Source organism: Dioscorea cayenensis, chromosome 14 (genome assembly GCF_009730915.1).
Source record: "Dioscorea cayenensis subsp. rotundata cultivar TDr96_F1 chromosome 14, TDr96_F1_v2_PseudoChromosome.rev07_lg8_w22 25.fasta, whole genome shotgun sequence".
NCBI lineage: Eukaryota > Viridiplantae > Streptophyta > Magnoliopsida > Dioscoreales > Dioscoreaceae > Dioscorea > Dioscorea cayenensis.
The window spans coordinates 6,988,799-7,005,586 of NC_052484.1; positions in this window are offsets into that span (position 1 = coordinate 6,988,799).

The window sequence follows — 16,788 nt, forward strand, 5'->3', positions numbered from 1 at the left end:
TTCGGATGATCTCCCAGTATCGTCCACTCATGTGAACTTTTAATTCAACCACACTCTCCACTACCGGTGTTAAGTAGCTCATTAACTAGGTTTACCACCATAATCACAAGCCTGCGACAATAACAATACATTGAGCAATATTGAGAACATCTTAAGCTGAAAGACATGTTTTTAAATGGAAACCTCAATTCTTAAACGGAAACATCACTTCTTAAACAGATACCTCATTTTTTAAAAAGAAACAACAATTCTTAAACGGAAACATTATTTTTTAAACTAAACCTCATTTCTTAAACAGAAACCTCATTTCTAAAACTGCAACCATATCAAAGTAAAGGGGAAACATACATTATAAACATTATACAGTATAACAATCAAAAAATCTCTTTCGATCGTATACACAGATGAAAATAAACAACAAAATAAAACACTAGCCGAAAAATCTCTCTGCAGGCTCCAATATCATCCAATAAAAACAGAACCACAAAACAAAACCGAAAAATCTCTCTTTATAATAGAATAGTTTACAAATGAAACCATAATCACAACTTCTTCAACGGCGTCCACCTTGACTCAATACATTAGACTGATGAAATACTGAATACTTGAGCGAGACTTCTCCTTCGAGACACTGGTGGAAAGAGAAATTCCGATTCTACAGAGGATGTCCAGGCATAAACAACTTTGGATAGGGAAAAGCTAAAAAGGCAAAGAGAGAGAAAAACATAACCGGTGCCAGTAATGGTTGTTTCTTGGGATTACCCAAAAAGAAAAACCCTACTTCCTCTCAAACTAGAAAAATGATTGCAGCGAAGGGCATTATGATCAAACCACATTGCACTGCCACAACTTCCCATACAATAGGCAATTTCATCCAAAAAATTCAAAACTAACTCTGTTAACCACTGTTATATGCTTTGGAGGTTTGAAAATAATTGTGTTTAAAAAGGAAGGGGTGTTTAGGGATACACAAATTTAGGGGTTGTGTTTGTGCATATTACAAACTTAAGGGGTGTTTTTGGCAATTTTTTGTTATTTAAATAGTCACCCAACTTCCTATTTGAATCATTAAATTATAAAAAATTTCAATTAGTAACCCTAACTTATATTCACGTTTAACTAGGTCATTCGGACTAGCTTTGTTAACAACGTATTGACGTGTTATACCACATCATACCCTCTTACCATACCATTAAGAAAGAATCAAATCAAATAAGAGATATTACTTCAATCTACATGATTAAAAAATTTAAAAATCAAATTATTTTTTTGTTTATCTCGCATGATAGACTAATAATGTGAGTTGATTATCTCCAAAATAAAGAAGGGGTTTTATCCAAGTGGCATGCTGATGTGGCAAAAGGCTGTTAGTGTAAGCCCTAGCCCCAATACATTGTATGAACTCTTATTATTTTGATAATTATTATGAGACATCGTTTTATCTATTATTATTATTTCTGTGCATAGTTAATAAGATAAAATATCCTTGAATATTGGTTTTGCTGAAGTTATCAAATGCGTGATTTAGATAGTAAAACCTTGAAGCATAAACTAGAACAATATTCTAAATGTCCCTAGTCGATTATTTTCATGGGAATAAAAAATTAATTAAGATTAGTATATCTTTCGTGAGATGGCCTTCTTTTATGGGTCATAGGATATGGGATATCAATCAAAGGACATAGATACATGTTAGGGAACAGTGTATCTGCATCGATTTGCTCTTAAAAACACTACATGATTGTAAAGTCATAAGTGTTTTTCTCAAGCAATTCAATTACTCGAATCCTTCGACTTGAAATCACTATAGATCTCGGATAAATCCTTACATGCTTTAACTTACGCCTAACATCATTGTAACTGAGTGGCAAGTACGGGTATGTTTGGGCATATCGCGGTTCATGTCGAGAGATATGAGTGAAGTAAAAGAATTGTCTCTCTCTGTAGAGAGAGTGAATATTACCGGTCACTTGATTAGTGAGACTGAGTAGTGCGTCGCCACGCCAAAAGAAAACGATAAGAGTTATCATTTACTTGACCTAGTCAGTTCACTAAGAGATTAAGAAATTAATTAGCATTGAAATAAGGGTGACTCTCTCCATGCCTTATGCTAATTAAGATATTCAGTGGCAAAGGATTGTATGAGGTTGCAATAGGTTCCGTTAATTCTCAAAATTGACCTTCATTTAATATTGGGTAATCGTATAATCTTGTTAGAGAATAATTAATATTTATGAGCGTTGTAATTGTTTAAGCTCATTGCCAATGTTAAATGGGCCTACAGGATCGTACACTAAGAATGCTGGGATCAATGTCTCTTAAGAAACCCTAGCCGCCACCCATTCTTCTTCCTTGGCCACCGCCATCGGATCCCACCGCTAGAACCCCCCGCCGCCGCGCCTACAGTCCATTTTCTCTTGAATTCAAGAGAAAAGGGACTGTTTGATACCCAGAGGCATTCGAACCAAGAAACAAGTGTCACTACAACAAAATTGATGATTAGGGACAATTTTAATTTTGACATATTGGTTTTTTGTCACAAAAAAAATACATAATGTGACGAAATCATTATTTAGTCACTCATTTTGCTTGTTTGATAATTTTATGTGGCAATACTTTAAATTGTCACATGATATTATCACAAAAGGATTAGCTCCAAATGCACTCGTACTTTTAGAGACGGTTTAAATATTAAGTGACAAATATAGTACGTCATTAATATAATATTTTTTCGGGACAAATTTTAAAATTTGTTGTTTTAAACTAAATTTAAATAATGTTACTAATATTAACATATATTATCAATGACAATTTGAATTTTTTTTTATGTGCCTTAATTAATTTTTGTGACACATAGGTTTGTCACCAAAATATAAGTAATAATGATATTATAATATTGTTACAAATAAATATCGCATTACTTGATGATATTGGATAATGTCACTATTTGTTACTAAATTTAATGACACTAATCATCTCTCACTAATAATTTTTTTCGTAATCAAATGCTAAATACTATTGAAAGATAAAATGCTAAATGACATAAACATTCTTTTATGCTTTACAATTAATTTAGGAGAAAGATATAACAAAATTATTTATATAAATTGACATAGATATGAGTAAGGACATAACAATAATTGTTTTAGGTGGGTCACACAAAATGTTAATAAACCAAACAACAATTTTTTTTATAAATATTTTTATAAAATATAATTTTCAATATCATGCTTACCAATTTGTGGAATATGAAAGCAAATAATAGACTTTTCCAAATATTTTTCTAAAATCATATATTTTTATACAATATATATAGCTTTTGCAAGTAAAAAAACTTGAGAAAGCAAAACAATATATTTTTTGCAAAAGAATATAATTTTTTTCATGTTATATAAACCAATTTATACATAGGGGAAAGGGGATAAAAAAAAAAATTTTGCAAATATTTTTCCTAAAAATATAATTTTTTTTAAACTATATTTATCAATTTATACATTGTTTATTTTCAAAAAAAAAATTGTGAAGATAGGGTTGTAGCATCCCCATATTAGTTTAATTTCATATTGATTTATTTTAAATTATTTATTTTTTATTCAAATAACTCTCTTTATTTCTTTTTTTGAATAAAGATTTTTATTAGAGATATTTTTATATTAACACCTTCATATATATTATAATTTATTTTTATTAATAAGGACTAAATTATAAAAAGACCTTTTATATTATTGAAGTAATTTTTATATAGATATTAAAGAAGTTTTTATAATTACAGTATTAATTTAAAATTCAAATTTCATTGGTTTAAATTTGTTACAAGCTTTTTTAAAAAAATTATTGCGAAATATATTTAAACGATAATTTAAAATTCAAGTTTCATTGGTTTAAATTTGTTAATAATTTTTTAAAAAAATTATTACAAATTTATTTTAAAAACATATAAAAAAATATGTTAGTTTTTTTATATAGAATTTGAAAAGATTTTTCATTCAATAAAAAAAGATATATCCTATAAAAATTTTTTTAAATAATTTTTAATTTATCTAAATTTAGTTTAAATTTGTTAATAATTTTTTTAAAAAAATTATTGCTGAATTTAATTAAAAAAATATAAAAAAATATGTTAGTTTTAATATAGACTTTCAATGATTTTTCATTCAATAAAAAGATATATCCTATAAAAAAATTTACGGATAATTTTTAATTTTTTTCTAAATTTAGTTTAAAGTTTATAAAAAAATTTAAAAAAACAAAATTCTATATTTAAAAAAACAAAATTCTATATAAATCTCTATCTCAATTTCTATTCTTTCTCAATCTTTCTTTCTCTCTCATCATTACTAAGGTACATTATATTTCTCTTTCTCAATGTCTATACTACCGTCTATTTTTTATTTTATTGTTGCCTCCATCTTAAAGCACACTTCCATTTTTTTTTAGTTCTTGATTTTTTTTATAATGCTTGTGTAAGTTCCTACTTCATCAAAGATCTCATGAATCTTTTAAGTATTTACATTAGTGTTCCAATGCACCTAGTTCATAAATTTTTTATAATTGCTTGATTCGCTTCTAATTTTATGGGTTTTGTAGTGATGATGGTTCCGTTGGAGAAGAGAATATTTGAATAGGAAAGAGATTAACATCGGCTACAATCATTAAATTAAAGTTTTCTTTCCAAAGGGTTGCTAACAATATTGATTCTTGTGTTTTTTGATTAATTTATGTATTTTTTAATTATCATCATTTTATAATGGAATTATTGTTATAATTTCTATAGTTGTTTGATTAGCACTTTAAATTGTTAAAGTTTGTCATTAATCAATTAATTTTTGTTATGACTATCTATTGTGCTTATTATTAATTTTTTGGATGCATATTAGTATATATGTATATGTATATATAATTATATTTTGAACTTTACTTTTGTTAATTTACTCTTCTTATAAATTAATATTTATTATTTTAAAAATATTTATTTCAGGTTTTAATGAGGCAAGCTCTACATCAACAAAACACCATAAACACGAACGCCACAAGAATTGCATGAAGAATAGTTATCTATTTTGATATGATTTACTTAAGATTATAAGTTTTTAATGTTATTGAAATTTTACAAAATTAAAATTTGTTAATCCATAAAGTTAACTATAAATTATGATAATTGTGTTATTTTTCTTTTTGCAATAATAATATTGATTTAATTTTATTTATGATATATTATCAAAAATTAAAATTTTGATTATTTATATAATTTATTAAAAAATATTCACTAAAATATATCACAAATTACAAATACATCATAAAAACATGATTGATTGTGACATTATAAAAATATTACAAACCATATAATATTTAATTAATTGTGACATTACAAAAAAATTAATTTATGGCATATTTTTCATTAGTGACGCATTTTCATCATCACAAAAATAGACTTTTGTCACTAAATATTATATTTTTTTAACAATATATAGTGACGTTAACCACTTTTTATGACGCTATTCTATTTGAAATAGTGACAAATATTTTTATTATTTATTATTTGAAAATCAATGGAATGTCACAAATGATAAAACTTTATCTTATATTTAGTGACAATTCATAACATTTTATGATAGTTTGGCACAACATTTAGTGATAAAAATGCATGTCATTAATGATTATAAAATAGGTAAAATATGATAATTTTGTCACATAAAAGGTATCATTATGTGACAAACATGTAATCGTCACATTAACCCTTTAGCGACGGAGCAAAGACGACAAAATGTGGTGACGGCAACAGAGCGTCACAAAAAATTTTTAGTGACAAAAATATATTATTTTATGACATTATCACATATGTCAATAATTGACAAATTTGTTGTAGTGTGTTGTTTCTTGAGTTACTAGCATACCTGCTTGATACCCAGAGGCATTCGTGTGTACATAATAGTAGAGGAGAGTCGCAATTCACAGTCCCTTTCGATTTCGGGGAAACAAGGGTGCGTTCAGAATCATCATCAAAAGAAAGATATAACTTTTAATTATCTATTTATTTAGAATTTAATCCTAGTTTTGGCATGCGCTAAGGTTTTATCATGTTTACTTGCCATTAAAAATTTTGTTATCTGCTGCGTTTTGGCATGTATTTTTCGCATGATAATTCTCTTGTTAGAGTGATAAGATCCCAACAGAGGCATAATGTGATATGCTGCTGATGTGGCAATTGGCATGATGTGACAGTCACGTGAGAATTCTGTTAACAAAGTTAGTCCAGTGATCCAATTGAACACAAATGTAAAGTTAGGATACCTGATTGAAATTTTTTTTTTAATTCAGTGACTCAAATAAGAGTAAACGAATAGTTGGGTGACTATTTAAATAATTTATCTTTAATTTTAAATATTCCACATAAATTAAAAAATAATTAAATTAATTAGTAATATAAAATTTATAAAAAATTATATTATCTTTTTAAAATTATTTTTGTTAAAAATACAGGAAATTACCAAAAAACACCTTCTAAGTTTGCAATATGCACAAATTGTCCACCTAAATTTGAGTATCCATAAAAAGGCCCTCCTTTTGAATATAATGAATTTGAAACCCCCCACCCACCCACCCAAACCACAACACACACACACACACACACACACACACACACACACACACACAAATCATGTAACGGAGTTAGATTTGAATTTTTTGGACAAAATTGTCCCTTACATGGGAAGTTGTGGCAGTGAGACATGGTTTGACCATAATGCCCTTGGCTGCAATGATTTTTCCGCTTTGAGAGGAAGCGGTTTCTTTTTTCTTGGGTAATCCCGAGATATCACAATTACTGGCGCCGGTTATTTTCTCTTGTTGTCTCTTCAGCTTTTCCCTTTCCAAAGTTGTCATTGCCTGGGCATCTTCTGTAGGATCGGACCACTATCTTGAAGTAGAACTCCCGCTCAATTGTTCAGCATTTCATCAGTTTGCACTCTAAGGTATTGAGGCGAGATGGGCACCGTTGAAGTTGTTATATAATTTCCTTTCGTTTTTACATTTTGTGGGGTTTTTTCTAGTTTATTTATAAAGTATTCTGTTAGAAAGAGAGATTTTTTGGTTTTATGGTGTTATTATTGGATGATCCTATAGTTTGTATGGAGATTTTTCGGCTAGGGTTTTATTTTGTTTTTCATTTTCGTCTATGTACACGATCAAAAGCGATAATATTGTACTAAAGGAGATTTTTCGATTGTTTTGCAATCTCATTATGCTATGTAATGTTTGTAATGTATTTTCCCCTTTAATTTGATATGATTGCAGTATATAGTGTTTAATGGTATCAGTGTAAAAAATGAGGTTTCAATTTAAGAATTGAGTTTTCTGTTTAAAAACATAGCTTTCCGTTTAAGAGTTCTAAATAGATTTTTTGATTATTATGCAATATCATATGTGTATGTTGCATTATGGAGTGTTTAATAGTATCAGTTTAAGAAATGAGTTTTCCATTTAAGTTGTCGGTTTTTTGTTTAAAGCGTAGCTTTCCGTTTAAGAGTTTTGAATACTGGTTAATATATTGCTATTGTCGTAGGCTTATGATTATGATGGTCAGCCTAGTTAATGGGGGATGCTACTTGACACCGGTAGTGAAGACTATGTGTGAATTTAAAGTTCACATGAGTGGACGACACTGGAAGATCATCCAAAGGGCACCGTTTACAGCACTCACTGAACTGAAACCTGTATTCCAAGAGAGGGCCCTTCCTGATTCTCTGTTACAAAAGTATGATGATTGCACCAATAAATTCAGAATCGAGGTAAGCCTGTTGAGTTTCAGGCCTAAAGATGTAGCTGTCATTCTTGCTCTACGATGTGATGGAGACGCAGTTGTACTTCAGAAGAAGAAAACACACTCATCTTTTGAAGACAAGTATTTATCGAAAACCTACGAAAGACACAGAGACTCCATCAAGAAAACACTTGACCAAATTATTCAGTAGAGGGGAGAAGAAGAAAATTTTGTAAAACTCCTTATGGTGTACCTCATAGGTACTATCCTCTTCCTAAACACCTCATGCTCAGTTCCGAATTGCATCTTTGATTACATAGATGACCTACTTGGTATGGGACGATATGCATGGGGATAGGCAATCCACAAGTGGCTTATGGAGGACATTCCACAAACTGCCGCTCGAGTGCAAGCAAGATGCACTGGAAAGATGACCAACACATGGTACCTTAAAGGTTGTGCGGTTACACTGAACATATAGTTTTATGAGCTCACTGGCACCGACACCGGCAAAAAGCTACATTTTTTGTAAGACCCCAAGGATACTGTGTTATAGTGAAAATAGTTATCGAAAGCAAGCGTCAATAAGACCCATGTTGTCATCTCTCGAAGGAAAGAAGGTAATAAATTATGAATAATGTGTGTTACAATTTCACATTTTACATTAACAACAGTCTTGAGTGCCATTTTTGTGTAGAAAACTTTGTTTCTGTATAAGTATACTTGTTATCATTTAACAATAGTATGTTCTTTTTAAAAATTTGTTTTAGTGTTTAATAATGTTAGTTATTATTTAAGTTTACTGGTTACCGTTTAAAAATATTCTTTTAGTGTTTAACAATATTGGTTATTGTTTAAATTGAGGGGTTTCACTTAGATTGTGTTGTTTACAAATGTTAGTTTCCTGAATTGGTCACCGTGAATACGGATAAAGAAGTCTTTGTTCGGGCCACCCATCTTGGAGTTGATATTGCTCCCGCACCACTGCCTCGAACGAAAGATGAGAGGTCAACCTCTTTAAGGCGCATTCGACGCAATTCCCCTTTTCCCAGCCCAACTCGCGCACAAACTTCTTGTCATCGGACAAGCCCCCTCCTACCCCCCATGGACGACAGCCGATGATGTCACTGCATGGTTGTTGTAGGAGTGCGAAATACTAACAAAAGAGTTTCCCCAACTTGTTGCTCATGTCAAGGCATTGGAAAGAAGTTTATAGTCGAGTACTATGCCCCTACCAACTAATGAACTACCCAGCACCGAAGCTACTAGGTATAGCCCTGATGCTACTAACGTAGCCTCGACGTTTGCCGATGACGTAATTAGGATGGTCATCTGAAGACGCCGCGTTGGAAGAGGGTTGCGATGAGAAAAAATCAACAATATCTCTCCCTCCACCGGCTGACATTAAAACAATAGTAGCACCGCCTGTGGTTGATCGACCAAATACAAGAGATGTGTTTGAAGAAATTGCCCCAAGCTTAGCGTCTGAGGAAATTGCCCCAACAGTAGCTTCACCTGCAATGGACCAACCTCCAAAGGATGTGTCTCCTGTTGATGATGTTGTCACGGCCGATATTGACAGGATCATTGAATCTCTTGTTAATGAAATCCCTGTCTCAATAAAACTAGCAAACAACAGCGGCTCATCGAAGGAAGACACAATCCCATAACAGCACGAAGCAGCAACTACTGGTAGTGAACCATTGTTGGACCAACAGGAAACAACTTGTATACCAATTATAGAGCACCAACAACCGTCAACAACATCACCTAAAGGACCGTTATCGGGAGTCAAAGATGTCTCGGTTATTCATGGTAATGAACCCTCTGGTGATAACTCAAATTCGAAGGATGCTACTAACGAAGGGCAAGGAAATATTAATAAAGAAACAACGTTTACTGACATAGACAGTACAATCCTAGCCAACCAACAGTATGATGATGTGGGGAAGAATTTTCTTCCCAAGAAGAAAAGATACGCTAGATACACGTGCCTTGACAAATTCGAGCAGGAAATAATGAGAATCTTCTTGAACTGCTGGATAGACTCGTAAGTATGAAGTATTTATGTTATAATTTAAATATATGTGTTACGATTTAAGAGAAGTAGTTTCCGCTTAAATATTTATGTTATCATTTAAATATATGTGTTACCATTTAACAGTATTAGTTTCCTTTTAACTATTTACATTTTCATTTAAATATTTGTAGTTTCTGATTAAGTATTTATGTTGTCATTTAAATATATGTGTTACCATTTAACATCAGGACTGTTGTTTGGAAGAATGATTATGTTAACACAACACGAGTCAGCCTGTTCACAATGCTAGACGGGAAGGAAATGGTCACAGACGATGTCATGGACGCATTTGAGTGAATAATTCAAAAGTCACTGAAGAAAGTACCATATCCGTATAAGAAGCGCACTTCCATCACGCGGCCACTGGCGCTATTTATGTCCAAACAGGAAGACGCATCTGAGACTACTCTCTCTATGATCAGAGATGCCGTTGGTAACTTACATGATGTTGATATCATCATTCTGCCAATAATCCTTAGTGACCACTTTCATGTTCTTGTTATGGACAATGACAAATAAGAGTACATGCATTATTCTTCATGCGAGAGTGAGGAGTACGATAGAGACGCCATTGACATGGTAAATTTCATGCTAAATAGAGCACACACATTGTAGTTTCTTAATCAGAATTCTGACTTGAAAATGTATTTCTTGACAGCGAAAACTATTCGACAATTGTGTGAAGATGGAGTTTGGCGAGACGGTGACAACCTCATACCACTTAATTCATGATATTGACACTCCAAGACAAAAATGAGGAAGTGTTGGCTACCGCATACTGATGTCCCTTATTTAAGACTAAAGTATGTCACACTCATACTTATGGAAGGGAGCACAACTGGCATTAGTGAGAAAGCCGATACATCAACTGGAGGACAAAAACATTAAGCCTATACATTGTAGTCTCTTTTGAAATATTGTTGTCTATGTTTAAAGATCTACGATTGGTACATAAATATCATCATTTCTATTTAAATTAGTGTTTATTTAAATTTTTGTTTAACTATGGCGGACGTCGGATGCTTGCGACTCGATCCACTTCCATCTAGGATGGCCAGGTTTAATTTGTAATATAAATATCATTGTTTCTATTTAATTATCGATTTTTTTGTATAAGTATCAATGTTTCTATTTAACTTTTAGTGTTTATATCTAAATATCAATATTTCTGTTTAAGTATCAATGTTTATGTTTTGTTTCTTTTCAATTTGTGTTTATTTACAAAAACTATTTTCATAAATGGCGAGCAAAATGTACAGTATTATGCGATAGTTTGTAATGCTCGTATATAACTAATATAAGTTGTCCTCCATGCTTAGTCTGCAATAGTTTCATTGCAAGATCTACAATTGTGACTAGGCTTGTAGTAGCGCCTACAACATAACTCGCGGATCTCGGACGCTTGTGACTTGATCCTCTTCCATCTTCGATGCCCAAGTTGCCTTCTCGTAACAAGAGGACGCAGTTCTAGATTGTCATCCGTAGGCTTGTCACGGTCGGGTATGGAGAAAATAGCTTCCTGATACGCCAACTTGTAATTGCCGACGGTGAAGTAGCCGCTAATAAATCGATGAATGTTTGTGTCTGTTTACATTATTGCAGCACAAGCGTGTTTACATGGGATACCATAAACTTGCCACCTGTGATATGAATAAGTTTTACCCAATAGATCCACAGAGATGTTGCACTGTCAATCGCTTTATAACAATCATCGACACAACGACCAACATGAAGATGTCGGCTTTCTGCAACAAGTTCCTCTACCTTTTTATGTATGTTAAGGTATAAGTATATCTCCCATTTGTTCGCTTGCTCATGGCGAGTGCATAACATGCGCATCAGCTTGAAACTGTATGACGTAGAACACATATAATAAAACATTGTAAGTCATTGTTAAGCTAAGAAACTTAAATTTAAACAGAAACAAACAAGTTTAAATGATGAATAAACAGAGTTAAGCAAAGACCCTGAAATTTAAACAGAAACAAAAATTGTTAAATGATAAAAAGTTAAATGAAGACCCTGAAATTTAAACAAAAACAAACAGGTTTAAATGATAACAACCAAAATTCAGCGTTAAATAAAATCATCATTCAAATACCGTATAGAGTCGATCATTTTCGTCACCAGTAAATGTCGAGCTTCATTGATCCATGCATTGAACGACTTTGAGACATTTGAATACATCTCGCCCCAACATTCACCTCTGAACAAATAATTCGACCAATGTGACATATCTAATTTATGAAGCAACCAGTGATATGCATCGGGTGATGTGGCATGCTGTTTATTCACCGAATCATCAAATTCTTTAGCCGTGGATGCATATGTAATACAAAAGTATATGGACCAACACTCCTCCTTCAATGCATTCCCAAGTCTAACATTGGCACATTGTTTTTCATAAAATTGGCCTCCAAGTGACGAGGCAGTGTACATGTGGGGAAGAAGGGAAGACCATGATATCAAATGACCATGATATCCCGACTGCCGGCAACTAGCCTACCTCCTTAGTTCCTCATCACGCAGTCCCCTCGCAAGGGGAGCACGTCCTTGTGCATCTTCATGGAACTTGCCAAACTTAGTCATCAATCTTCCAAGTTTGGTCTTCAAAGATTCTCCAAACTTGATCTTCAATTCATCCAAGTTTGGTCCTCAAATCTTCCCAATAATAGATCTTCAATCAATCAATTCAATCATCAAGGATTCTTCAAATCATACCATGAATAGATATTTTTTTAAGTAAGCTCCACCCTATTTAGTCTTCAATCATATCTCTCTAAGAATGGTCTTGATATGATCTTGAACAAGTTACCAAGAATAATACCACCAAGATCTTTAAGATATTTTCTTCCAAGTTATAAACATACTAAAAATAGCTCCACCAAGATCTTCAAAATATTTTGCCTTGCAAGCCAAGTCTCTTTGTCATGTCACCATGCTTTCCATGCCATCAATTATTCCTTGTCACTATGGTTACCACGTCATCTTGCCTTGGTGTCAAATCATGCCAATTTAAATAGTGTGGTTGCACTAACACTAGCCATCCATTGGGTTGGGGATGAACTATATATTCTACCCGGAGCTTTTTTTAAGAGGACTTTAGCTTCTCCTTGGTTGTTTGAGTCTTAGCTCTTAGTTGTAAAAACTTTTTCTCATTAATAGAGAGTTTATGCTTTTCTCTCTTATACTTTTGAGTCTCTTGATGTATGTCTATTGCGCCTTTGAGCTACTTGCCTAGCTAACCGCTCCGACATGCTAACTTGGTATTAAGGGGTGATGGCTTAAGTGTCCCATAAATGTTGAGGCAAGAAACAAGCACGCCATAACAAGCCATTCACCAACCAATATTATGAGAAGAAGTTAATCTTTCAATCTCTCACTTGGTAAAGAAAAGAGTTACTATTCTTCTAATGTTAATGTGTTAAATAAAAAAAATTATATTTAAAAAAAATTGTAAAGAGAAATTAAGGTGCCATTTGCCCTCTGGGATGTGGACTAGGTACATTACCTCGTTTGATTCACTACACCAAAAAAAAGGTTTTTGCGGCACTTTATTCACGCCGTTTTTAAAAAAGGAACTAAATTTAGGCATTTAACAATATTTTTTTTAAACGACACTACAAATAACCTTTAGCGGTGATTTAACAATAAGAGCTACTAAAGTTATTTCCAAATATAAAGTTATATTTAAAAATTTCAATTTAGCAACGTTTGTAAAATAAATGCCTCTAAATTAATAAATCAATTTAAAAATATTTATAATTGTGCGGTGTTTTTAAAATACATGCCGCTAAAATTATCTATAAATTTATATTTATATTTAAAATTTTCATTGTAGCGGCGTTTATACAATAAACGTCGTGCAATTATAAATATTTTTAATTAATTTATTACTTTAGTGGCATTTTATACCAAAACTCATTTTTAAATTTAAATTTAAATTTGGCGTATTTGCTAAAAATTTTAAATTTGGAACCATGTGCGAAAAGTTTAAATTTAACGGCATTTTAAAAAATTAACAATTCTAAAGTTATGTGCAAATTTAAATTTTTATTTAAAATTTTTATTTTAGCAGCCTTTTTTTTAGGTAAATGCCAAGAAACTCAGCTAATTTATAAATATTTTTAATTGATTTATTCCTTTAGCTGCGTTTTTTTAGAATAAATGACATTAAATTATAAACATTTTTAAATTGATTTATTTCTTTAGTGGCATTTATTATAAAAAAAACGCCGCCCAAATGAATTTTTTAATTTAAATTTAAATTTGGCGTCATTTGCTAAAAAAATTTAAACCTGGCCCTTTGTGACATAAATTTTAAATTTAGCGGCGTTTTAAAAATAAACACTGCTAAATTGCCTATGTTTTTTTATTTTCTATAAATACCTCTTCCGTTGAGAAATGGAAAAGAAAAGGAAGTGGAGAAAGTCGCAAAAAAGAAACGGAAGCTAGAGAAGAAAAGAAGTGAAATAGGAACAAGAAGTAGAAGTTTAGATAAGAAGATGAAGATGATGATGATGATGCCAGAAGATGTGAAGACGAGAAGAGAAAACAAATTAGAAAAATAAATAAATAAGAAAATAAGAAAAAAAGACAGAAAGAAGGTAAACTAGTGGCACTTACACATAAAAGCGCGGCTAAATTACCTTCTTCTTTTTTAAAAAAAAGAAAAAGTTAAATTAGTAGTGTCTTCTAAAAAACGTCGTTAATTAGTTACAATTTTTTTATTACAAAACGCCGTTAAATGTTATCTAAACCCCGCTAAGTTTGCGCCGTTTGGTATGAAAAGCGACGCTAAAATACAACACAATTAGGGATGTCAATTGGTCCCGGCCCCGATGGGGAACCTGATTCCCCACCCCGTTGGGGCCGGGGTCGGGGAATTTTTTAGGGTGTCGGGGCCGGGGCCTAAAAAAAATTCCCCGTTGGGGTCGGGGCCAGGGACGGGGAATATCCTCCCCGCCCCGCTCCGGCCCCGAAATATTAAATATTTGATTTAAATAATATATATATATATATATATATATATATATATATATATATATATATATATATATATATATTATGTTATAAATATCTAAATAAAAATTGAAAAAAACCTATATATTTATTTAATTAACAAATTATTAATAATTAAATGAACATTAGTATAAAAATTAAATAAAATTCTAAACTTATATTAACTATATTGTATTTTTAAAAAAAATTTAAATTTGGAAATAATTTATTAGTGATTGTGTATGTTGATATTTTGTATTAGGTCGTATTTGTAAATGAGTTTCTCAATTATTAAAATTTTTATGGTTTTTTAACAAATATTTTATAAATTTTATTTTAATTAAAAATAATTTTTTTTAATTTATTAATCGGGGCCGGGGAATCCCTAAACCCGAAAAATCCCCACGGGAACGGGGACGGGAAAAAAATTCCCCTTATTCGGGTTCGGGGCCGGGTTCGGGGATGGGAGTTTCATTTCGGGGTCGGGGCCGGGGAATGTATTCCCCAGTGAATCCCCGCACCCTTGACATCTCTAAACACGCTTCATTATTTAGCGGCGTTTTAAAATGCCTCAAAATATTAAAAAAAAAAAAGGCACTAAAAAACCTATTTTGTTGTTGTAATTGTTTAAGATGGGAATATCATATTTATGGATTGTAACAACTTGACCAACATTACTGGGAATATAATTACCATTTGAAATAATGGTAATCTCAAATTCTAGAGGAAATATGAATTTTCCCCTATTATACCCTCAAGTTCAATATAATTCTCGAAATATTAAATTTTAAAACTTTTAAAAATATAAAAATTCAAATATCTTGTTGGAGATAAAAATTTGAAATTAATTTTTTCAAATATTAAATAATCAAATTGGAGAAAAATTTATATTTATTTAAAATAATTCAGTTTGATTTAATCATTATTTAAAAATAATAATTTTTAGAATTTATTTATTAATAAAAATTAAATATTAAAATATTAAAATATATTTTTTGATAATAACAAAATTTTCTTATTAAACAACTTTCAATATATTTACATTAGAAAATGTTATAAAATTTTAATTTATTTGTACTTTAGCAAAATGATAATTAATTATGTAAAATTCCCAATTAATCAAGTATTATTATTGCATTCCAACTATATTACTATCTTCATTAATATAATTTAGGCATCACATCCAGATAATAAAATTTTAAAAATCCCATTAAAATATTCATTGAATTTTTTTAAATTAATTAATTAATTTTTTTTTTAATATATAAGAATGAAGCCCTGGGCTTTTTCAAATGCCCGTGAATTTTTATATATTTGTATATATAGTTTGAAAAATATATACATAATATTAATCTAACTTAATAGTCCTTAAGCTCTCTCCAAATGCCATTTGAAACATCAAACATCATGATTGGTTTGTATTTTTACCTTCATATCCCCACACTCCCCAACAGCCATGTGCTGAATGCGGATTGGGTTTTTTTTTTTTAAATCTTAGGACCTGTTTGGATAGTCAGAAATTATGCCATAATCTGTACAATATGGCATAATTTAACATTTTCTGAGAATTATGCCATATTGGCTGTTTGGGTACTTATTTTAGAGTATAAAATTATGGCATAATATAGGTATTATGGCATAAAAAAATATTTCACTAAGAGTGGAATATTTTCTCATTGTAAAAAGTTTTTCTCTTCCTTTCCATCCAGCCACCAGCCATGGGCCTACCGACGGTCCGGCTAGCCTCTGGCGACCGCCTTCAGCGACCGGCCACCAGTGGTCCGGCCAGTCTCCGACAACCGGCCCCCGGTCCAGCCGATCTCCGGTGACACACCGGCTGTCCATCAGTGGTCCGGCCGACCTTCGGTGACCGGCCACCAGCGGTCCGGCAGGCCTTGGGCAATCGACCGTCGATCCGGCAGACCTCCGGTGACACGCCGACTGTCCA